General features: G+C 44.9%; 1 protein-coding gene and 1 pseudogene across 1 annotated transcript in view; one reads left to right on the top strand and one right to left on the bottom strand.

The window, feature by feature from the left end:
• NRXN3 (neurexin 3) overlaps positions 1-26,187 on the bottom strand; it is a 1,622,198-nt gene that overhangs the window by 1,516,961 nt on the left and 79,050 nt on the right. The gene's annotated exons all lie outside the window — the stretch shown is intronic.
• The window catches only part of LOC102524017, a 33,392-nt pseudogene continuing 24,398 nt past the window's right edge, over positions 17,194-26,187 (top strand).

The following is a 26,187-nucleotide window of genomic DNA, read 5'->3' as shown; positions in this document are numbered from 1 at the left end:
TGTCAGTGCCTGAGAAGGCTCTGAAGCAGAGTGGCAGCTACGTGCAAACAAGGAAGGGCATCTCAGTCCTCAGTGTGCACATCAGTCACCTGCATTCCTGCTAACATGCAGATTCTGATTTGGTAGGTCCAGGATGGGTTTGAGATTCTGCATCTCTAAGGAGCAACCAGGCGATGCCAATGCTACTGGTCCATGGACCACACTTGGAGTAGCAAGGACAAAGTAGAAAGCCCATGGGTTAGGAAACCATAGCTCTACTACTAATTCATGAATCTCACAAGTGGGCAAGATTAATGTTTCCAGAATGTGGTTCGCAGAATACAAATCCCTTATGATGCTACCTAAGGAAAAAAATTTATGGTCAAGGTCAAGTAGGTTTGGGAAATACTACATACTTTATGTGTAAGCCACACCTGCTAGCAAAGGCTCTGCAAAGTCCTATTTCAATGTCATTCAATATTGTTTAGCTCTGCTTACCTCAGTGGGATGTACCCTCAAGGTCAGGAGACAGTAAACCCCAAGCTGCACACATTCCTAAGCACAGAGCCATTTAAGGGACGGCTCTGAGGTTTTCGAGGTTACCTATTGACAGGAGTCAGGGAATCCATCAACTTCCAAACACTCAGGTTAAAGGTCCTCAGCACACAGAGCCTTGGATAAATAGCCACTTGTCCCACAGAGGAAAAAAATCCAACACCTCAGCCCTCCCACAGCCTCTACCTCTTTGTACCCAGAATATCTCCAGAAGCCCCCAACAATTCATAGGCTGGCAGCCCCGCCAATACCAGCCTTCACCAAATATTTGAAGTGAATCCAGGGAGCAGTTACAAACACAGCAACAAGAAGCACTGTCTGCCTGGCACATCTACCTGGATGCTGGTCACAGAGACTACACACTAGACTATTGGGAATTAATATCCTCTCCTGTTCCCAATGTGATTTGTACATTTTCAGCCACTAAAACGCCAGCCATAGACCATCCTTCTGGCAGTAATTCTGTTTCTGTCCAGGAAAGGACCTATTCCTTGGGATCTATTATCACTTAGGCATAAATCTGCCTTCTTAGGTACCTCTCCTCCTCCCTCCTTTCCAAGTAAGCAAGGGAGGGGCCGCAGGGTATTCTCCCCTCAGATCGGATATCTGGAGGCAGGCCCAACAGCAGGGTCGCAGTTCTAGAGTGAGGCCTCATGGGGGCGCATTTTCAGAAAAAGAATCCTGGCTCCAAAGAAACTTGAAAAGGGCTGTCTCCCATGGGACTTAACCCTTGCTTTGCTCATAGAAGGAGCTCAATGATAGCTGTTGGTTTAGACAGCAAAACCAGGAATTCTGACTGGCTAAGTTGGGGAAATCCTTTCTCTTTCAGAAATCTCTCCCTAATCCTAACCTTGGAAACTCTCTACACCAGCAAGGCTTGAGAGAAGGCAAAACCCAACTGCAGTTCTCCACTTCTGTGCAAGTCATGTTGTCAAAGAGCTTACAGCTAGTGCTGAGAACTGGCCCTCACAGCCTATAAGGGTGAGCTCTGCAGTCACAGAGAGCTGCAGAAACTCTGTCCTCAGGGCTTCCCAGGAACTCAAGAGCAAATGTACCAATAAAGTAGACAGACTTATAATGTGCTTTATTTCTATAACCCACTGTTCTGAAAAACACCTTGTAACTCGAAGCTGTAACATCAGCGGTACTGAATCCCTGGGACACAAGGTGGGAGGAGGGGAGAGAGAGACCAGTGGCCAAGACCCAATAAAATCATTTCTTTTTTAAGTATTTTTTTAATGTCCAAGCACAAAATAGACTAATGGAATTGACTGTCCTATTAAAATGTTTGGTCAGTACTTGTAGCTCAGTGAAATTACAAATTAATAAATGCGATGAACTGCATAAACTATTCATTTAGTAAATGGCTATCTGGCTCCACTGGGGCTGGGCAGAGCTAGGACAGCAGGGGGGCAGACAGGGGACTGAGACTGATCAAGCTGTCCAGGGTCATCATCAAGGGGGAAGGTCTGAGGAACAAAAGCATGAGGCACCTCGGAGGGCTTTCTATTTCCTTCCCACCTACCCTCAACCAAAAGAATCCAAATACCTGCATCACCTGATCCAGAAGCCTAAAAACATTAGCATCTTTAACACCAAGTTCCCTCTTATTCAACCAAGGAAACTGAGGGAGATCAAGGGACTTACATAGAATCACACAATGAGTGACAGATTTGGGGCCCAAATGAACATAGAATTCTCTCTTCTAGTGGAACTCTACAAAATAGTCTTACTGCCCGGCTGCTTCTTATCCAGTAAACTGCACTGGGTCCCCAGACTAGGGGATAGGATTAGGATGCAAGGAACGGAGGAGACAAGCAGGTAGCAATAGGTATAAAAGATAAATTCAGTTCAATCAACATTTTGCCCAGTGCTACCCAGCTCCTTCTATCAGAAATGGAGCCCAAGATGGAAGAGCAATTTCCCCTCCAAGGCTGAGTTTTTCCTGCAATTCTAGATGCATGAAATGAAGGAACAGAAGCCATCATTCCAGTTTATTGCAGCATCCTTGACCTATTTCCCATTTTGCCCAACTTTCTAGCATTTTGATTCATCTCCTTATTTAAACAGCATTATCTTTGGGGAAGTTAAGTCTACCAAGTTATACCTGAGTATGAATTACTTGTAATCACCTGACCAAACTGCCTAATTTGAAATTGGGGGAAGAGCAAAGATTTTTAGAACAAAGTCATTTAGAGGAGGGCCTTGGTGACCTATTAATTATAGCATTCTCTTAGGTAGCATAGTGCCAGGAGCATTTTAGCTAAGTATACCAGGTAGAGTGGAAGATGTCTTTTCTAACTATGCTTGAAAATCCAGAAGGCGTTTTTTTAGTTAATAAATATGACTACATAACTTTTTAATAAAAATAACTCCATCATGGCAAAAAAAAAAAAAACCCACCATGAGGCATCAGAAGACAAATAAACAGCAAAAATATACAAATACACATAAATTTTCTGTTCATGTCATTGATAAAGAACTTATCTTCCTAATAAATAATTGTCAGAATCTGCAAGGAAAAGAGTGGGTAAGAATAAAGTCCACTGAAGATGGGAAAAAATACCAAAGAGTTCAAAGAAAATACAGTAACTCTTAAACATACGAAAAGATGCTCAATCTCCATTGTAATACAAAAAGCACAAATTAAAATACACTACGATGCCATTTTTCACCCATCACATTGGCAAAACTCCAATAGTTTGATTACATACTTTGTTGATGAAGCCACAGGGAAACAAGACATTCTTACTTCCTGGTGGTAATATGAACTCACACAACCCCAGTGGAGTGCATCTGAGTAAAATCTATCAAAATTGTAAATGAATGAATCCTATGGTTCTGCAATTCCATTTCTGGGAACTTATTCTATAAATATGCTGACATATGTGGAAAATGACACATGTACAAAGTTATTCATTAACACAATACTGAAGTAATAGCAAAGATCAGAAACAACCCAAATTGCCATCAGTAAGGATTGGTTAAATGAATTATGGAATCCATACTATGGAATTCTATGCAGCTATCAAAGAATGACCATGAATCGATTCACAGATATGAAAGTATCTCCAAGATAAATTATAAGAAGAAATAAGCAGAAAGCTAGGTGCTATATAATAACTGATTATGAAATAGGAAATAGCATAGAATCTTTATTCATATTAGTTTGCCAGAGAAATTCTGGGGGCAATTTCTAATATCTAAGAAACTAATGACAGAGGTGCCTGGAGTAGGGCTGGAAAAAGAAGTTAAAACTGTTTTTATGCACAATGTCATTGGTGATACAGAAAATTCAATGGAATCTACAGGAACTAATAACTAAGGTTATACATACATGTAAAATGTACATAAGAAATATACAAAAATCAACTGTATTTCTATATACTAGCTAGAAATCAAATGTTGACTTCTCCTTTTTAGAAAATTGTTTAGGAAAAAGAAAATTGTGGTCCTCTCAGATAATTGTACAAGGCTCTCAAAAGCCTTTAACCAGAAGAACTCAACATGAAATTTCAGACAGGCTTCACAAGGGAAATGTTCTTTTGGGGGCAGCTTTCCCAGCATCCTCAGATCAAACTGCCTGGCGGGGCAGTGCCTGAGATGCAAGTTCTGATGCCGAGTAATCTAAGATCACTAAGTTGAGTCAAGGGGCCCAGATTCTGGTCTCAGTGAAGTCCCCAGCTCACAGATAAGTGAGGCTTCTTCATGGTTCTAGTTTCTCTTATGTACAAAAATGATGTGACCTCTGCCCTCCTTCTTGCAGTTGCACTGAGATGGCTATTCGGTGTGAAAGTATTCTAGGAATGCAGAGAAAGCAAATGAAGACAAGTCCCAGGGTCAGGCTCAAGGTCAGCTCTGCAGTCTTTCTCAGCTGCCTCGTTGTCAAATAGGAAAGTTCCTTAAGCCACGGAGAAAGGAGACAGGAGAAAGACATGCTCTGTCCCCAGACATTCTGGGCCAGTAAGTTCCAAGAGCAGACACTGCCTCCCCAAAAACTCAGAGAATCCAAAAAGATAAGTCTGTTTATGGGAAAGGAAGCAGAGAGAAATGCACTGCTATCACCTCCCAGAATGCCCCTATGTTAGCTTGCCCTAACAAAGTACCAAAGTGGCTTAAACATTTATCTTCTCACAATTCTGGAGGCTGGATGTGCAAGATCAAGGTGTTGGTAGGGTTGGTTTCTTCTAGCCACTCTCCTTGACTTGCAGATGTGTCTTCATGTGGTCTTTCCTCAGAGTATGTCTGTGTCCTAATAAGGATATTGATCATATTGGACTGAGACCCATCCATATGACCTAATTTTAATTAAGTTTCCTCTATAAAGAGTCTATCTCCAAATACAGTCACATTCCGAGGTACTGAGGGTAAGGATTTCAACATGAATTTAGTGGGGACACACAGTTCAACATAGAAACACTCCTCACATTCCTCCTCCTGCTTCTACCCTCTCCCATACATTTCCAGCTGCTGGAAGATCCAGAATCCCTGCCAGTTTTCATCACCCTCACAGATCAGGTCAGAAGGAAGACTGCTCTCTCATACACCATCTTCTACTCTGTCCAAAGCCCCAAAAGCCATTTCTCCCTCAGTTCACTTAGGGATTCCCAGCCCCTATTACTAGAGGTTTCCATAAACTTGGGACCCTATAAGTGGGACCCTGAGCCCCAAGCTCACCTTCCCTCTCCGTTCACATACCAGTTAAGCACATCTTCCTCCCTCTCCCCTGCCCTGTTCATTTCAGGATTACCACATTCAGAAAGCCAACATGACCTATTTAAGCTCTGACCCACTTACAACAGAAACAACAATCACAAACACTATCCAGAAGGGAAAAAAAAAAACAAAAAACAGATGACCACAAATTTAAATTGATTGTAAATAAAAGGAAATGATGGAGAAGAAGCCTTCACTGATTTACCTACTCAGATGCTACTGTAAATGTCCTGAGGGTGAGCTATTAAGGAAAAGTGGGCAATACCCAGGTAGCCCCCTTTGGCATCATAGCACTCTGTAAGGTTTCCAGCCTTGTAAGTGGACTGGAAATCAATGCAATAGGTCTGCTTACCTTGTTTTGCTCTAAGATGGAATGAGCATCTCCAAATATCTGGAGGAAATTACTTCCTACCAAGGGAGGGGACAACACATTACACAATCGTGAAAAGCCAGATATGAAATCAGTCTTTCCCATCCACCTCAAACCAAGAATGAGTGGGATTATAATAGTGGCCTTTAAAACAGGGGCTTCTGTAGTAGACATATGTGGGTAGCTGCCTGACTCAAAACAGGAGTTTATTTCCTTTTCTCTGGTCAATTTCCCAAGGATAGCTGTGTCTCTGCTATGTGACTCTGAACCTCATGTCACAGCTTATCAGTTCCAGGAAGGACACCTCATCCAAGTCTGAGCCAATCAGATTCCCTCACGTAGGAATGTGAGACTTGAGGAGATGTGAGGGTGGAGATCTTTGTAACCCCTCTGACTCCTAGTGAGGGGGCAACTGGGGGCTCTAGAAAGGCCTGGTTCCTGCTCTCCCAGAGGCCTCTTCTGTAGATTCTGACACCATTTCAATATCCTTCCTATTAACTGCCCATTTGGCTTACATTAGCCAGGATTGGTTTCCATTAATTGCAATCAAAAGAATCACAAATGATAAAATCTCTTTTGGTTCGTCTTTTAGTCCCAGTACCCACTGTGAGGTTTAACATATGGTAGATATTCAATAACTGTTTTAAATTTATGAAAGCCCAATTTCCCCCTGCCAATTAACAAGAGAGAAGATTAGGAACAATGACGGAGTGCCCTGTGGTGGGCAGTAAATGGTTCTTTAGTGCCAACCTTTCCTGACACAACAAATTATATAAAGATTCTGCTTTCGGTTTTCCCTGAAAAGGAAACATTTTCTAGCAGAAATAATTACCCGATGCCAGATGCCCAGCAGGTCAGAGGAGGGGTCCTAATCTTTGCTGACTTGTGGGTGGAATTCTCAGTGCTGCCAAGAGCAGGCTGAAGGTGATGGGTACTTCTCTGCCTTGCTGGGATCTGCTTATCCCAGGTGAAACTTCACGCATGGATATCCTTACTGGGGCTCCTCACATTTATATATTCTTACCCCTAGACTTCGGTAACACCCTTCTAAATAATCTCTCAGCCCCCAGCCTCTCACTTCTCTAGACCAACCTCACTACACCAATTCTCAAGATGCCAATTTAACCATGTTCCTTCCCTACTCAAAACCTTCAATAAAGCCCAAACCCTTAGCTTAGCATTCAAAAACACCCACAACCCGAACCCAATCTATTTTTTAAACTTTTATCTTTAATCTTCCAAATATATCTCCTGCATGAAACCTCTACACTCACACAAGCAGCCTGCCCACCCGTCTCCCTGCTGAGCAGATGGGTGTAAGCCTGGAGCTTCTAGAAGCCATGTTGCCAACATGTGGGGGGGAAGAAGCCAACACAGAGAAAGCAGGACTGAGAGACGGAGAGAAATATTCCTGGTGACATCACTTGAGAACCAAAATCGGCCTCAATCTACATCTACATCTGGAAGTTTTGGCTATAACATCCCCTTTATTGGCTTGACTTTTTCTTCCCTCACAACTGAAAGACATCTAATACATCCCCCTGCCCCCTCATGGCCCATGTTGAAGCCCAGACTCTTCCTCAAAGCCTTCCAGGACATAGGCATGGCTCTCATGTCTAGTTTCCTACAGCATTATGTCTCTGTCACTCATGGGAGCCTTTCCATACACAGCCTGATGGCAGTTATTTCTTCACCTCTTCACACAGGTGAGGGGCTCTTATATTACCAATCCCTTGCCATTCCCCTCTTGCATCCCAGCTTGCTAAAACCAACACCCGGCTCAGCAGTCAGAGGCGCCGGCCAGGGCAGCCTCAGGAACTTGGGAGGAGCAGAGGCCGTTCAATTGTCCCAAGCTAATGACCCAGCTCCCCTTTCAGAACCCACTCCAGCTGAGCCCTGGACAGCTTCCAGCAGCCAGTATGGTCAAGTTGTCCGCCCACAGAGACCAGCTGGGGGAAGGAGGCGAATAAAGGTTTCAGACGAGGTGGAAGAAGAGAGAAAGGAGAGGTCAAGTCGGAGGAAGAGAAAGCCACAGCCTCACCTAGGCTGAGACTGTCTGCTGACGGGCAGAGCCCCGAGCGGAGGCCAAGGAAGACGCAGACCTGGAGTGTGAATGGCAGGCCCGCTGGGATCCGGGCCACCTGAGGACTCTCTGCACCTTCTGCTTGTGGTGACCCTTTTCCCACTTAACCCTGAGCTGCTTCTGAGACAAATCTGCACAAGGGCGCCCTCGGAGGGCACATTTTCCAGTAGGGGCAGATCCAACTGGGGAAGCTGCCCGCTGTCAGCACAAGTCTGCTCCACATCCGCTCAGCTCCTCCTCCTCCACAAGGCCCTTAGAGGGGCTGTGACCTGATACAGTCACCACACGGCACATCAGGAGACCAAAGGGGGACCCCTGGGAGGCACAGCATTGCCTGTTTTTCTCCACCACTGCTGCCACTCAGAGCCCATTCAAGGACAGGACAATTTTTCCTACAGTGAGAGAATCTGTAGTGCAAACAAGGTGCCTTAGCTCCACAGGGAGCCAGGCTTCATGCCTCAGGTAGCTTGGCAAGGATTTAAATGGTGTTTCCTGGCGGCCATCCAACGAGATCCAGGGTTGCTGGGCGTTATCTCAGGGCCTCCAGGGAGGGTGGAAAGGAGACGGGAAGTCAGGGGGCAGGCACCCCGTCCCACTTCAACCTCAGCAGCCCCACCAACAGCTGTCTATCGTTGTTTCCAGGTTTGGGAGGTTGTATTTTTCTGTTGAATTGGGTTTTATTTTTATTTTAAAAAAAATTTTTTTTTATTGAAGCATAGTCAGTTTACAATGTTGTGTCAATTCTTGGTGTACACATAAAGTTTCAGTCATATATATATATATATACACACATATATATATACACACATATTCATTTCATATTCTTTTTTATTATAGGTTACTACAAGATATTGAACACAGTTCCCTGTGGTATACAGAAGAAACTTGTTGTTTATCTATTTTATATAAAGTAGTTAATATCTGTAAATCTTGAACTCCCAGTTTATCCTTTCCCACCTTCTTCCCCTTCTAGTAACCATAAGTTTGTTTTCTGTGTCTTAGAGTCTGTTTCTGTTTTGTAAATAAGTTCATGTCTTTTTTTTAGATTCCACATATAAGTGATATCATATGGTATGTTGGGTTTTTTTTTTTTTTTACCATTTTAAAATGTACAGTTCAGTGGCATTAAGTACATTTACATTTGTGCAACCATCATCACATTCTATCTCCAGAACTTTTTCATCTTGCAAAACTAAAACTCTGTCCCATTAAACCATAATGCTCCATTCCCCTCTCCTCTTACCTCCTGGCAACCAACATTCCACTTTCTGTCTGTAATAATTTGATGACTCAGGTATCTCATATAAGTGGAATCATACAGTATTTGTCTTTCTGTGACTGGCTTATTTTACTTAGCATAATGTCTTCAAGGTTCTTCCACATTGCAGCATGTGTCAAAATTTCATCCCTTTTTAAGAATGAATAATATCCCATTGTATGTGTACACCTCGTTTTGCTTATCCAGTCAACCATCGATGGTCACTTGGGTTGCTTCCATCATTTAGCCATTGTGAAGAATGGTGCTATGAAAATGGGTGTATAAATGTCTGTGGCCCTACTTTCAGTTTGGGGGTATATACTCAGAAGTGGGATTGCTGGATCAAACGGTAGTCCTGAGTTTAATTTTTTGAGGAACTGCCAGACTGTTTTTCACAGCAGCTATATCACTTTATGTTCCCGCCAACTTTACAATATATAAATATAAAATATACCATTTTATATTCCCACCAACTATACAATTTCTTCACACATCCTCACAAACACTTGCCATTTTTCTGGGTTTTTTATTTAAATAATAGCAACCCTAATGGGTGTGCTTTAAAAAAAAAAATCACAGCTGGTAAAAGTTTGGAAATGACTGCTCTAAAGAACTCAGGGATCTATTATCTTCCTGAGCCTCCCTGTGATTCTGTTCACCCTCCACCCACTCTTTGGCCCACTAGACCAAGGCTGAGTGAGCTCTTCTTCCCCACTGCCCACCCTCCACACCCTGGGTGAATCATGGCAGGACCGCAGCTCCACACCAGCCAAGATTTGGATCCAGCCTGCCTAACTCATGCCCTGAGGCTCCAGCTGGCAGGCCACCTAGGGAACGTGCCCTTAGGAAGCTCCACACAGCAGCTTCAGGAGGTCCTGCCACCTTGCTGGACTAGGAGTTTGCTGAGTGGGAAGTGGGTAGCCTGGTATAGGAGCCACTCCTCTGAGAGAGAAGAACTCAGACATTCTAGGATACCTCCCCTTCCTGGCCAGGTGCCTGCAGGGCAGTCACCAGGTCATTTCAAGAGCCAAGGCAGCATCAGGACATGAAAAGATCATCTGGGTCCAGAAATCTTTTGCTCAAAATCAGTCCATGCTGCTAACCAGCTATATGACTTTGGGACCTGTAGAAGACTGAATATTGAACCCCCCATCCCCAACCCAAAGAATTCCAGACCCTAATTCCCAGAACCTGTGAATGTGTTACCACACATGGTAAAAGAGACTTTGCAAGTAAGTAAAGGATCTTGAGATGGAAGAGTTTTCTGCATTATCCAAGTGAGCCTGATGTAATCACAAGGGCTCATAAGCAGGAGGCAGGAGCTCATAAAAAGGAGACAATGTGACAACAGAAGCAGAGGTGCTGCGGTGCAGCCACAAGCCGAGGAATGTGGACAGCCTCTAGAAGCTGAAAGAGGTGAGGGCTAGACTCTCCCCTGGAACCTGAGGACACCTTGGTTTTAGCTTTGAAAGACTTATTTCAGGCTTCTGACATCCAGACACACACATAGGATAAATGTGTGTTGTTTTAAGCCGTGTGTGGTGGTCATTTGTCACAGTGACAATAGGAAACTAACAGAGAACCCTCATCTGTAAAATGAAGGGCTTTGGACTAAACAGTTTTTAACTTGCCTTTCTAGCTCTCCTGATGAGAAGAGCTACTCGCATGCTTGTTATCTACCAGACCCTGTTCTAAGTCCTTTATATGCATTACTTCTTTAAACCTCAAAACAAGACTGTAAGGTATCATTGGGAAGGAAAATTTTTCTTCTACCCTCCTGGTTCTTCTGGCTGGTCCAATAGTTAAATTGACATGAGACAGAAGAACAGGAGAAAATCAAACTTAATCTCATACATACGGAGCTCCATAAGAATACGAGGCCCCAAGGACAGTCAGCAATTTAGGCTTCCATGCTATTCTGAGCTAAAGAGGAGGTGGTAAGGGTCTGGGGCTTCAAAGGGAGGAAGACAATTCACAGGGAGACGGGAAGAGCAAATGTTTGGGAAATGAATGTTTGCCTTGCCAATCTGAGAAGCCTTCCTTATGTAAAACAAACTTATCTTTGATGAGAGCTCTCTTGCTGGTGCAGGCTCCCTACCTAAATTCTTTTAGGCAGTTAAGGGGGAGGTATAAAGAAAAACTTCCTGTCTTGTTTCTTAAAAATAATCAGCCTAAAATAATCCTCACACCACAGAGACACGTTTCTGGGTGGCAAATTTGGCTCCCCCTCCAGTGGGAAAATTCTGGTCACCTATTACAATGTGTGGGCTCTTTCCCCACATCAGCAAGAAATTCTCTGACACCATCTGGGTGTCCTACCATTCAACTCAATTCTGGCACTATCTACCTGGAGACAGCATCAGGTCCCAGAGGTTAAGCTCTCAGTCCTACAAAAGTGCTCCCTCCTGCCCCAATTTCAGAATCCAGTTGCAAGCCCAGTTGCCACCCACAGTTCTGACCAACAGACTATGGATTAGAAGTTCACCCTGCCTCCTCCTTCAATTTGATTAATTTTCTAGAGTGGCTCACAGAACTCACAGAAACATTTTACTCACTAGATTATCAGTTTATTATGAAAGGATATAACTCAAGAATAGTCAGATGGAATAGATGCTTAATGAAAGGTTTGGGGAAAGGCCACAGAGCTTCCATGCCTCCCTAAGCATGTCATTCTCTCAGCACCTCGTAGTTACCAACCCAGAGCCTCTCTAAACCCCGTCCTCTTGAATTTTTATGGAGGCTTCATTACCTAGGCATGTTTGATGAAACCACTGACCATTTGTGATTAACTTAACCTCCAGTCCCTTTCTCCTTCCCTGAGGTCAGGACAGTAGGATTGAAAGTTCCAACCCTCCAGTCACATGGCTGGGTCCCCAGGCAAACAGCCCCCTTTCTTAGGGAACCTAGGGGTCTTCCAATAGTCACCCTATGAACATAACAAAAGACATCTTTATAGCTCTCATCAAAAAGGAAATTCCAAGGGTTTTAAGAGCTCTGTGCCAGAAATGGGATGAAGACCAAGTATATATTTTTTTATTATAAATCACAGTATCACAGGCATGTTGCAGCATTAGCACCCCCTCACAGATCAAGGAGGAAACCAAAGCCTGGAGAGGTGAAGTAACTTGCTCAGGGTCACCCACTTATAAGCGGGAGGGCCAGAGCCAGGATTTGAGTCCAAAAGTCTAGTGCTGGAGAGTCTGTGCTCTTAACCATCAAGCGAGGCCGCTATGGATGTCCTATTTACAGATGAGGAAGCCTAAGACCACATCACAATGACATGGCTAGACAGTTGCACATCTCTGTCTTTTTTTTTTTTTTAAGTGAAAGCAAATTTATTTAGAAAGATACACTCCATGGACAGTCAGGCTGTTCTCACCATTCCATCTGATTCTCAAATGCTCAGACTATATTTGAACAAAAATGAAGACAATGAGGATCCAACCGCCTTCTTATTCCTAGAATTCAACTCTTACTCAGATACCCCATCTCTGCCCTCCACTCTCTAGTCTTAAATCCTCTGCTCTTTAAATGGAGTGAAATAAATTAACTACATCGATAGGTTTTCTCCCTCTCTTTCTCCCAACCTCACCAGCTCAGTCTTCAGTCTGCCACCATAAATCACTGGCAATTCAAAAAATGGTTTCTGAGAAAATGGGCCTTCGTGACTTGATGGATGTATAAATTTCCATCTCCTCCATACATGTCTTACTTTTCAGAGGGAAAAAAAAAAATCTTTATTGGCATTAGCACATTTATGAGTTTAAATAAAAACAAATACATCTCTATTGACTGTAGTTATTATGCTCAGTTTCATGCAACGTAAGTGCTTCAAATAAATATAGATTGGCTGGAGTGAGTGTGCATCAGTTCCAATAATGATGCAGCCAGTTTCCGTAGCGTATGCATTTCAGTTAATGTTCCCCTGGCTTGCAGGAGGGGAAGCACATTGCTGCATGGAGCTTTTAGGCTCCATTTTCTATCTAAATGCTCTGGGTAGGTGTGAATGTTTATTAGTGTCATGAAATGCATCTGGCAGGCAAAGTCTGGCCTTTGCACAACAGACCAAAGTCCAATTGCTGAGGATGGGCCAGACCAAGTGGAAAGTGCAAATCCTGTGGCATGTGAGCCCAGCGCCAACCCATCAAATGTGCAGCACCCACTGCATGCCTGTCACCTGGGCAAGGTCCAGCCTAGGACCCAATATTTAGAGTTACTTATTTAGGCTTGTTTCCTGAATGGGGTTGTGGCTCGTGAAAGGGAGGGCATCTCTCTGTTTTGATCATTACAAATTTTCTTAGGTAAGTTAGAGGCATGGGCCTGGGCACCAGACTACCTGGTTTCAGATCATAGCTCCGTGATTTAAACAGTCAGAAAACACTTATGGAGCACCAACTGTGTACCAGAACTTGCTCTAGATGCTAATGCTAGAGCACTGAGCAAAGTCTCTGTTCCTAAGAAGCCTACGTTCTAGAGCAGGGGAGGTTTAACTCTGTTTAAGACACACCTTTTGAACCTCAGATTCCTCATCAAATAAGATGGGGATAATAGCATCTGCCGCATGGGGTTGTTGTGACATCTAAAGAAGAAAATCCCTCTCGTGTATTTAGCACAGGGTCCGGCACATAGTAAGTGCTGAATGTCAGCTCCTAGTGTTATCTTTATCAGGAAGGACACCTCAGAGGCAGCACTTTAAATCATTTTGGCCTGTCTTCTTATTCCAGCCCCTACTGCAGCCAACAGCTCAGTGTGGCTGCTGACTGGACCGTCAGGCTATACCTGTATGAGCCTTTCACCTTAGGCCCATGTCTGAGACTCCTCACCTCTCACCCCAAGGCTCCTCTGCTCATGCCAAGGCTTGGTACCCATGTATACGCAACCTGGAACTACAGTGGAGTTGGCATGGTGGGGAGAACCTTCAACCATGGTGTTGTGGGTTGAACTGCATCCTGCAAAATGACATACTGAAGTTCTAACCCCCTGTGACATAAATATATATGCCCTGGTTGCCTGGCACACAGCTCTTAAAACCCTTGGGGTCTTTAAAGTCCCAAGTGTCTTTTTGTATGCTAGTGAGATATCTGGTGACTGGCTGTTCCTGGAAAGCCTCAAGATGGGGGCTGGTTGTTAGGGGAACCGACTGTGTTATTACAGGGTTGGAACTTTCACCCCCACCCACTTACCCCCAGACCTCCAGGAAGGGGAGAGGGGCTAAAGGATGAGTTAATCACTGATGGTCAGTGATTTAATCAATCATACCTGAGTAATGAGGCCTCCATAAAGATCCCCAAAGTACTGGCTTCTGTGCTGGTGAACTCTTGGAGGTTCACAGAGAGTGACGTGCCTGGAGAGGGTATGGAAGCTCTGCACCCCTTTCCCCAGACCTTGTGCTATGCATCTCTCTCTTCCATCTGGCTGTTCCTGAGTAATATCCTTTTATAACAAACTGGTACTCTAGTAAATAACCTGTTTTCCTGAGTTCTGTGAGCCGTTCTGGGGAATCATTGAGCCCAAGGAAGGAGTTGTGGGACTCTCCAATTTAAAGCTGGCCAATCAGAAGCACAGGTGACAACCTGTGCTTGTGATTAGCATCTGAAGTCAGAGCAGTCTTATGGGACGGAACCCTTACCCTGTGGGTTCCAATACTACCTCCAGGCAGACAGTGTCAGAATTGGTTAAATTGTAGGATACTCAGCTGGTGTCACAGAATTGCTTGGTGTGGGGAAAAAAATACCTTCACATTTGGTGTCACAAGTGAAGTACGTAGTGCTGTAAGTTGAGACAGAAACAGAATTTTTCCCTTTCACCCCAATACCTTTTAATGTGATCTTATTTGGAAATAGAGTCTTTGCAGATGTAAACAAATTAGGCTAAGGATATACTTAATTAGAGTGATTCCTAAAATCAGTGGCTGGGGTCCTTATAAGGAGGATTTGGAGACACACAGACACAGCGAGAGGGAAGGCCATGTGAAATAGAAGCAGAAATTAGAGTGAGCAGCTACAAGCCAAGGAAAGCTAAGGATGCTAGCAACCGCTAGGAGCTAGGAAGAAGCAAGGAAGGATGCTTCCCTAGAGCCTTCAGGTGCAGCGCTGTCCTCGCCAACAACTTGATCTCAGACTTCCAGCCCCAGAACCATGACAGAACAAATTTCTATTTGTAGTAATTTGTTACGGCAGCCCAAGAAAACTAATACACGTGGGGTTTAGAAGTGTATGGACAGATGCTTCTTCCTTGCCCACCCCAGACAGGTGGTCCTGGGATATGTTTCACAGGGCCTCTCAGACATCCCATGGTGTCTATCACCCAGACACCCGTAGCTGTGGCAAACTCAATAGTGCATCCTTGTTGGGGCTCTCCTTCTATGTCCTGTCCCTCACTCCTGCCCTCTGGGATCACCCCCCCCCCCAATAAAGGACCCCACGTAAATGATTTGTCTCAGGTTCTGCTTTCTGGGAAACCCAGGTTAAGACAGCTGGTACCTGGCAGGCACATAGTTGACATTCAATAAATGTTTATTGACTAACTGAATAAACAGATGAAGATATAAATGAATACCCAATCCTGTCCTCAAGAGGACAATTATCAAGACAAAATACACGCAAACACAATATAAGGAAATAAGTTGTAGGGGCATTTGGAGGACAAAGAAGAACATGACATCCCCAGCAACCTGACAGAGCACAGGTGGTAGGTGGAGCACGCACATATTGGTCAGAGCTCTTAAATGCAAACAACAGAATCCACTCTGGTTAATTTAAGAAGAGGGATTTGTTAAAGGATACTAGAGAGCTCATCAAATTTCCAAGAGGACTAGTCTCTAAAGACCAGCATCTAATCACATCCTAAGTGTTTCTCTGGGGAATACAAAGTCAGGAAAAAAGTAATAGCCACAAATCTAATTCTGCTGGTTGAGCAAACCATTCCCTGGCTATAATTTGAAAAATCCAGGAAATCCACAGGGTGGCCTTGGTGGCCTTGGGGAGAGCACTCTAATCCAGAGGCGAGCTAAGAAGAGGGAACTGAACCTCACCAGGCACAGAAGCCTGTGTTAAAACTCCAAGCCTTCAAGGTAAACTGATTGCAATCTCTTTTCCAGGGCTTTTGGATATTACTAAAACGTTTGGAGCTTTCATATCCGGTAAGTAGCTAAGCCAGCATCGCAGCCCAGTGTCCAGGTCCGCGATGCTCAGACCCTTGATGCGGTTTGTGAACAAGCAGGGGCAGCATTGCTAAGCTTGTTAGAAATGCAGAATTTGGGGCTCCAACCAAGAGTGGCTGAGTCAAAATCCAGGGCTTCACAGGATTCCCCGGTGATCTCTGTACAGGTCACAGTCTGAGATGCACTGGTCTGGTCCCTTTCTCTAATTCCAGGGGTTCTCAAATCTAGCTAATCATTAGGCCTCCCTAGAGGGCTTTTTAAAATGAAGATTCCCAGGCTCCACCCCAGATGAGCTTATTGAATGGGTCTGGAGTAGGCCCAGGTCACTGTGTTTTTATTTTTAATTTCCTTGGAGCTTCTCATGATCACCACCCTCCAGTATACAGCTCTTATCCCTCAGTCACCAGCCTCTCGCTCAGCCCTGTGGCAATCTCTAGAAGGTGGGGAGACAAGCATTCTCGGGAATCACCAGCAAACCTGACAAACATGCAAATTCCTGGTCCTACTCCCAGAGAGTGAGATTTCAAAGGGTCTGGACAGAGCCATCATGAGGTATGAGGGCACCAGCCCACCTCATAAGGAACGTACTAGAAGCCATTTTCCTCCCACTGTAAATATATATGATATGTAACTATGTGAGAGTGAATTGGCTTGTGGTTGATGAGTTGACATAGTTACATTTTCTAGACATTTAATTAAACATTTATCAATTTTGATTTTGTGATTTTCTTTTTACATATTGTGGCCAGTACTTTTACCTCCTCCGGGTTCAAATGTCTATAAGATCCTCCGAAGAGCTTATAAGTTTTTCCACCAGGCACCGTGCCTGAAGCACTGAATGGATACAATGATGGTGAGTCTGGGAAGGGCTCAGGACTCTGCATTTTAACAAGAACCCCAGGGTGACCCTGAAGAAGTGGTCCTCAGACCACACCTTGACCACCAGCCTTCAGAAGAATGAGGGTGATCTCCACAGTGATCTGCATTAAGACCAGCTGGCTGGAACGGAAAGCTATCTGGGCTGGGGGAGGAGGGAAGGCAAGAGCTCTGCTGACTCTCAGGACTAGCTCATGACTCCAGAGACGCCCCCTGAGCAGGGAGTATCCCTGGTCATAAAGATCACCTCATACGAAGAACATAGCATGCAGGAAACACGGCAACAGCCTGCGCTGTTCAGAGTTGTTCAGAATCTGTCCCCGGGACCACAGCCGGGCCCCTACACTAAGAAAAACCTGCTGAACTTGAAAGGATCAGAAGAAAATTGCCAAGTGCATAAGTGGATAGTTGTAAGAAACAGGATTAGTTAGTTTGGAAAAGAGAAGGCCAGATGACCCATGACAGTCCCCAAGCAAATGGTGAATGATCATGTGGGCATGAGGCCGCCACCTGGGCATCTGGGCTTGGCAGGGAGCCCAGCAGAACAGGCCTGCCAGAGCCTGTCTGTGAGGTCTGAGGATCTTTCTGGGAGATCTTGCAATCCATAGAAGCCCAGGGTGGGAAAGAAGGGATGAATCCAGGCAGGCTCTCAGACCTAGTCCCAGCCAGTCCTCATGGGAACCAGATCTGAAGTCCAGAGGGTGGGGGGATGCTGGAAATAAAAAGTGAAGAGACATCTCAAGAGAATATCAGAGATCAGAGCATCAGAAAGGCTTTAGGACACTATCTCCCAGCTGAGTGTGACCCCAAAAGTACATTCAAAGAAATTCTCTGCCCTTACCCTGCTCCCACCAATCCATGTTTCAGCACAGACTCTCGAATAGCCTTGGTGGCTCATGATCCTCAGAGAAAGGATGGACAGGCCTGGAGAGCAATCTTGGGAAGAGCAGTGGTGTCCACTGGGAAACAGTCGGGGAGGCTGGTGGGGAAAAGAGCCCAGGGACTCAGGGGAACACAGCAACAGCTACAGAGCCCTGAGGCTACAGACCAGCTCTGACACAATCACTCAAGGCCACTACCCCCAGGCACTCCCAGATGTGTCAGACTGAGGTGCTAGGTAAGCAGGTAAAGACAAGAGGCAGGAAGAGAAACAGGCCATGGCCATCCACGTGACCCATTAGCACTCTCATACCCTTAAGGCCTGGGAAATAGGCTGCCAGGGTGTACAGTGAGTGGTGGTGACCAGATGGCCGTCACAGGATCAAACAGGGAGCTTAAAGGTACTGACCTTGATCCTTTCCTGAATGGCAGATGCCTGGGTACCTCGAAGAACACAGTCACAGAGCCCACAGATGTGAACAAAACCAAGCGAGAAAGGAAGCAAAAAACACTTACCCTACCGGCTGCTACAGACTCGGCTGGGTGATTAATTCAACTAATCCTTCCCACACCTCCAAAGACAGGCATTGTTACCCTCATTTTCGGGGATGGAAACAGGCACAGAGAGATTTCATCTCTTGCTCAAGGTCACACAGCCAGGACACACAGGATCTGGTATTTGAAACCACTTCAGTTTAACTCCAAAGCACTGGTTCTTAACCCCTGTGCTATCTGTGCAGCTCTGGCAGCAGAAACAATGAAAAAGATGGAAGCAGGTCCTGCTGTGAACACCTGGTCTCTGAGGCCATAAAGAACTGTGTCCACAAAGCCCTTATAACATGGTAACAAGAGAAATTCATCCTCTATTACACTGACGATGCTGAGTGGCACAGAAATCAGGAAACAAGTACATTCTATGCTCCACTTTCTACCCTCAGCCTACAGAGCTCCCGAGGAGCCACTGCCTACATCCCTCTATCAGACCCTGAACCAGGGGACCCAGGAGCCCCAGTGGCCAATGGGTTGGTTGTGCCAGCTGCCCAGAGAGTAACAGGCAGTGCCCCCGATGACACCAGAACCCCTGCCCTCCACTCTGCATTCTGTACCCCCTCTCTACCCGCACAGAACACACATACTACCAGTGACCCCATGTTTGGCTTCTGCAGTCACTCTGGCTTCAGGACTGCAGGGCCCTGCAGCCATGGGAACAGATGTTCCCCTCGCACATGACTGGACTTGGATCTCGGCAGTGATGGACAAGCATCATTGACCAGGGTGGATGGGCAGCTGCAGAGAATGAGGAGGCACCGGCTCCCACCCTTCTCCCAACTCCATTTGCAGAACAGTTGCCACCTCCTTTCCAAGGCAAAGAGGGCAAGGACACCTCAGACAGCTGTGCACGCCCACCCCACCCCGTTCCTGCCACTGTTCCCAGGCTGGCACCCAGAAAGAAACAGAGGCACAGCTGCCCAACTGGCACCTTGCATGGCCCGTGGTGTCTCTCCCCTCCCTTCCCCCTCACCAGACATCTCTCAGTGCTTATTCTTCTGCGACGGAATGACCCTTCCATTACTGCGCTGTCATTACTGTTGTACGGATTTATATCTGTCATTCAAGAAAGACACTGAGCACGTTCCCAAAAGGGCACGGAAATGACACAGCAGAATGGGCAGTGGTCGTCCCTGGATGGAAGGACTACACCTCATTTTTATTTTCTTTCTTTCTAAATGTACTTTATTTTCCTTGTACTACTTACGTGCTTTTAAAATTCATTTAAAGCTAACTGGCATGACACGGCTGTGGGCCCTATTTGTATGTTGAGAATGAGGTCCTCCATGTAGGTAAACTGGACATATTCATGTCTTATATATGCACATGTGCCTTTGGTTTCCTCTGAATGCTCTGAAAAATCTGGAATCTCTCCATCTTTTGGCTGCACGAAAGAGAACAAAGGAAGAGTTTTGCCTGCGCTGGGGGCTGACCTCTAAAGGGGAAAATAGCTCATCCCTGGAATCACTGTTTCAGGGACCATGGGGAACCCCTCTCCCCAACAAAGACAACTGAAACTCAGGGAGCCCCTGAGTGTCTCTTCCCTACCTGCAAGGCCCTCCTGACAATGCTGACATTTTTGCTTTTATTTTAATAAGGATCATTAAACTAGGGTGGTTTTAATAAGGAATGTGATTCATTTACATGAGTACACATATGCATAACTCCCACTCCGTCCCCCATCACACGGGCGCGCGCGCGCACGCATACACACACAAGCTCCCCTTGACCCAGCTGACCATTCTCTCCCCCTCAGGAATACCTGTCAGTTACCAAAAAGCAGGGCTCCCTTTCTGCACCCTTCCAGGGGGCACCTTCCACCTGGTTGTCTGTAAATGTCACCCCTTTGATTGCCACAGACTTGCGATCAGCAGTCTACAACCTGCCACCTGGTTTTGTAAATAAGGTGTTACTGGAACATAGTTGTGTCCATTCATTTGCAAGATCTCTGTGGAGGCTTTCATGGCTACAACAGTGGAGGTGGGTATTTGAGACAGAGATTGTAATGCCTGCAAAGCCAAAAATGTTATCTGGCCTTTTACAAATTTGCCATCTTCTGCCATAGACCAAGATGTGGATGATGCTTCCTGGAGTCATGTGATGAGCAACTCCAAGGGAGATCTAGGCAGCGGCTACCCAGGACAGAAGCGAGGCTCGGATGGAGCACACACAGCTCAGGACCCCTGGGACCTCTCCCAGCATATGTACCCATATGCTCAGCTCCCTTCTCCAAGACCGCCAGAAAGCAGCAATCTTGGCAGAGAACTTAACACTCAAGAGTATGGGGTCAGACTGACTTGGGAATCATAAAGCAAGTCTTCTGGGATTATATTTCTCATCTGCAAAATGGTATTCATAATAGGACTGCTCTAATAGGAACATTGTGAGAGTCACACTAGGAACTGCAAGTTGCGTGTTTAGCATAGTACCCGCCACACAGCAGGTATAGGCTCCTAGCTGAGACAGTGGTGGTGGGATCAGCGATAGTTGTATGATCAGCCCACAAGGCTTCATTCCAGTGAAAGCACCATCCACTCCCAACCTTGCCAAGAACATGGGAATGAAATGCAAGACCTCGGAAGGATTTTGCTCATAGCCCAGCACCTGGAACCCACGGAGGGCTTGGAAGCTTCCTTTGGCTGCTGGGTGCCTGCAGCAATGTGTTAATTCTCTAGAATGATTCCAGTAAGATTCTCTCAGGAATAATTGCACAGCACACACATGTGCACACACACATAGAAAGAGAGAGACTTAGGACATCTCCAAATCTCTTATGAAGTAGTTATATATAAATGGAGGGGCCAGAATTATACCACATTTTGCTATTTTCTAGTGTCTTAGAAATTAGGCTGTAAGTTGTTTTTTAGTTTTGATTGAGTGCACTGGCAGATGACCATTCCTTGTGTGGACATCTAAGACACCCTGTCACAAGTGGGCAAACACCTCAGCTACAGGCTCTCCTAGGGCTCCTAAGGCAGAGGACCCCATAGGAGGAGAGGGGTTATTCTAAAGAGGCAGACAGGTGAGCAAGATGGAACAACAAACGTGGGTTCTGGAGATGCCCAGATCAGAGAAGCTCCTAAATATTTTCCCCTTCCCTGTGAAGCTTTACATAGTTACCTACTTTTCTGCAACCTTTCCCCTTTCTTCAATTCTTTCTTAATTTTGCTCAGTTAGCTGCTAATACACTTTTAACACCTGCTAATCTCCCTTTTTAAAGAGAGGTTACTGGCCAAACAAAACTATGTATCGCTGAAGTCCCAGCTGAAGACTGGGAAGCAGAACTCTGATACCACATTTTTTCAGGTCTGAAAAACTCTTAGTTATAAAATTCATCATTGATTTTAATGACAGTTCTTGGGGGAGGAAGGGAGCAAAACACTATACCTAAAGGGTATATAATGACTCTAAGACATGACATGATTTCAGATACATTAAAACTTGGGGGAGATGTTAGGATAGAGAAAATAAGAAAAATTACAACAGCCACAATAGTTACCATTTTGAGCAGCTACTTTGTTGCAAGGATCGTGCTAGGTGCTTTCCCTAGGTTTTCCCATTGGCTTCTTACCCCTTTGTAAAATAGATACTGTTATCCCACTTTACAGATGAAAAAAAAAAAAACTACAGGAAGCCTCAATTCCTAGAACAGCTGAGCCCCAAAGTAACCAAATCCAGAGTGGCATAGCTCCACACTTTTTTGCCTCTCATCATTCCAAGAATTGGCTCCAGGATTCCACCAGAGACCTCAGCCAGAAACCAAGTCCCTGAAGTGACACAAGCCTAACTCCTTCTTCCTAAGGTAAGAGGCCACAGAGCGCAAACACAGATACTTACTGATGCCTGTGCCGTCCCTCCCCCAAGCACTCCAAACTCTGCCTGTTCAATAAAACATTTTAAAATGCACTCATATGATGATTATTGAAATTGGGATGGAAAAGCATCAAAAGAAGCAGGTGTCAACAAGTCACAGTCAGACTGTGGGGAAGGCAGTCAGAGCTCCCTCCCTTACACGTGAAGATGGCAGGACACACACACACACACACAGGGAGTGCCCTCCCTGTTCTCTACAAGCTCCCTGCTAGTCTCTTGCCTTCCTCTAAGGTGACCTCCCCCACAGTCCTTAGGAGCTAGAGCAGGTCATGCTGGAAATTATCTTCAGTTGGTCTCTAATTGCAGATATCAAGCAGGAGTTCAATCAATCCAGCCACAGGCAGACAAAGGGATCAATCCCAGCCCGGCCAATGTCCCCAGCTTTTTCTCTGCACAGCCCACAGGCAGTGTCATAAGACCTGTGGCAGTAGGGTAGGGCCAGTGCTCAAAGGAGGCTTATAGATGCCCCCTGAGTAACGGATACAGAACCTCTTGACATTTATCCTGTCCTCTAATTGAGAGCATCCCTTCCCCTGACAGCCCCAGGAAGGGAGGCACGATGGAGGTGGGACAATCCCACTGGCCCTTAACTCTATTTTTGTGCACATTATCATCCCGATTTCCCAGGTCAAGAGAAAGTCGCCTGCCCAGGGTACGAAGGAAGTGGCAAAATTTAGACTCAAATCCTAGTCTGCCCAATTCCTAGCTTCTTCTTGTTTAAATACCACTTATTAAGCACCGATTGTGTTCTGCTATGTACCAAACCCTGGGCGGGGATATGCAGGAACTTGGAAATGAATCAAATATAGTACCTATCACTGAGAAACTTCAATCCACTGCTCCACTAGTTCCCACACCTGTCTACACAATAGGAATCACCAGGAGAGAATATTTTTAACTAAGGATTCCTGGCCCCCATTCCAGAAAATTCTAGCTAGGTTTAGGGAGGGACCCAGGAAATCACTATTTTTCACTCCCCACGATGGAAGTAGTTAAGTTGAGAGGGAAGTTTTCGTCTCTTATTAATATACAAAAACATGTATTTAAATAATGAGATTGTATGAGTGGCATTTACTTTACAGGGGAGGGAGGGGTGGTTAATACTTTTCAAATTTAAATTTTTCTGATTAAGCAAAAGCACATCCTGGTGATTCTGAAAATGCAGCCAGGTTTGGGACTCGACACCACATAGTGGTGCCTACAGCATTTCTTTGGAATTAATGCCCACTTTGATAAAAGATGGCAGTGGAGCAGGAAGCAACGTGGCTGACAAGTTCATTCACACTGAGATTTTAGAGGCTTAATAAGACACCACTCTCTCAAGGTACCACCATTTTAAAATAAAACCTTATGGAGAAAGCACTGTTTAATCCCCCAAAATAAATCCCTAATGGTAAAATACAGGCACCAGGTGGAGCTGTTTTGAGGCAGGAGAGTCTCCCGACTTCTTCAAATAGCACAGCAGCTATATGCAAGAAAGAATCAGGGCTGCAGTGAGTTCCACGAGGCCTTGTTCGGAGCTGAGGGAGGAGCCAGATGCTTCATCACTGACACAAGAGGCTGTTTATGCTTCAGCTTTATCAAGTCGCAGGGTAAGGAAGGCCTAGTGATTTATAGGCCAACCACCTGGTGGCAGCTGGACTGTCTGAGATGGCTAGTCAGGGCTGCCTCCACCAAAATATTTATTTACCCTCAAATCAACCAGCCAAGCCCAGGGGCTTCCACCAGGAGAAGAGTCCCACACTGAGAACAGCAAGGGCCCCCGGAGGGTTCCCACTGGTCACTGAGATTGAGCATCCAGCCAGGACCGGACTCAAGGCTGGGACCTAGTGGTTGCAAAGAAAATGCCAACTACCCCTACTCTCAGGGGCCCTGGGAAGAGAAGGTAAACCCATATGTCAAGTACGAAGGCAAGATAGGGGAGGTTGACCAGGCTGAGTGACTCCTGGAAACCATAATTCTACCAGGGAGAATGTAATAATTCAGCAACAATTGGCCTAGGTGACAGCTGTCACCTATGTACGTGCCTTGTGCCAGGCACTGTTCTAAATACTTTATGGGCATTAATTCGTTTAATCCTCAAAGTAATGTTAGAAAGATGTGCATTGTGCAAAGAAACTGAATCACAGAGATGTTAAGTAACTTGCCCAAGTCACATAGCTAGCAAGTGCTGGAGCTGAGATTAAACCCAAGCAGTGCGACTGCAGAGCAATGGTGTGCTGGTAAATGCTTAACAACTGGCTTTCCTAGGGGTGGTGCAGATTTCTATGCTGTAAATACCCTCGCCATGGCCAGTTTCAAGCTAGTAATGTGATGTCACTGTACAGAGCTGGAAAGAGATGGGCACTAGCACACTATGGTATGGTATTTCTAGCATACAGGTACGATAGACGTAAATAACTTCAAAAGTATAGATAATGGTCAAATAGAGTAAAATAATTAGAAAGTGATGAGTTCTGAATATGTATTATCTTTGTTAGTACATTTGTAAGTCATAGAATTTAATTTTTAATAATGACTTTTAATAATCAACTCACAAAATTCCTAAAATTTGGAAATTGGCTCTCACAAGCTGGTGCACATTGGCTCAAGCACACCACTGATCCAGAATTACAATATCACTATACATGACCGAGGAATGGAAGAGGGCACAATTGCTATTGTGAGTGGATTTTACATGCAAGAAGAATGAGTCAGTCTATGTGGAAGACCAGATTTAAGATCATTATAAGAAACTTTTTAACAGACAAAGCTGTCCAAAGACAGAACTGACTTCATAGGTAGATTCTGAGTTCCCTATCACCAGAGAAATCCCAGCAAACACTAGACAACTACTTGACAACAGGAGAGAGTGTATGCTCCAAGTTACTGTTAGATCAGTGTTTTCCAAACTGTAGTCTGAAACTTAATAGTAAGATACTGAGTCATAAAAATCAATTTAGTGAGTTATAGGATCAGCATTTTTAAATGAAACAAAATAGAAAATATGGACATATTAAGGGTAAATATTGCTTTGTAAAACTTGTTATATTTTTATTTATTAATATGTATGTGCATATGTATGAATAATGTATACCCATGCATACTGGATCACGTAAAAAATATGTAAAATATGTGTATATTTTACTATTAGTCTTGATCAAAGAAGTTCGAAAAGTATTGGAATAAATGATAAGGAATCACAGAATCTCAGGGTTAGGAGGGGCCTTATCTTATTAACTACCACTTGATAGGCCCTTCCTGCTTCCCCAAAAAGACAGTAACGGGAATGGGGGCTGATCACCACACATCTCCAGCCCCTGGCCCTATATCTGGCCCACTGAATATCCTTAAAGTCATGTTCAGTGAAGGGAACAGTGATGGAAATGAGCATAACAAATGTTTTCCTGGGGGGACGGAAATGGCTCAGTGGTAGAGTACATGCTTAGCATGCATGAGGTCCCAGGTTCAATCCCCAGTGCCTCCAATAAAAAAAAATAAAATTTTCTTAAAGTTTTCCCTCCAAGGGTGTGAACTTGGTCACGTGCAATTTACCAGGCGGAATTAAGACTAAAGTGATACTTTTCTCTGGAGTGATCTCTCTCCAAAACCATCCCTCAGGAGTAGAAGTGCTCTGCAGAGTCCATCCTGACCAAGGGAAACTGCCAGAATTTATGGGGGAAGATGAGCAGGAGAGTGACTCACAGGTGGAGATTAACAAGAGCCTTGTGTGGAACATTTGCCTGGAGCTCCTCAAAAAAGAGGAGTGGGAAGCCTCTGTTGCAGGAAGAAGGGTAAACTCAGACTCAGTGCAGAGGAAAGGGAGGCTGAAGAGAGTGGCCAGAGATGGGAAAGTAACATAGAAAGCCGAGGAGAGGAGAAAGGAACAGGCAAGATGACAGTGTTGT

This window comes from Camelus ferus, chromosome 6, assembly GCF_009834535.1.
Source record: "Camelus ferus isolate YT-003-E chromosome 6, BCGSAC_Cfer_1.0, whole genome shotgun sequence".
Lineage (NCBI taxonomy): Eukaryota > Metazoa > Chordata > Mammalia > Artiodactyla > Camelidae > Camelus > Camelus ferus.
This window is presented reverse-complemented; position numbering and strand designations above follow the sequence as displayed.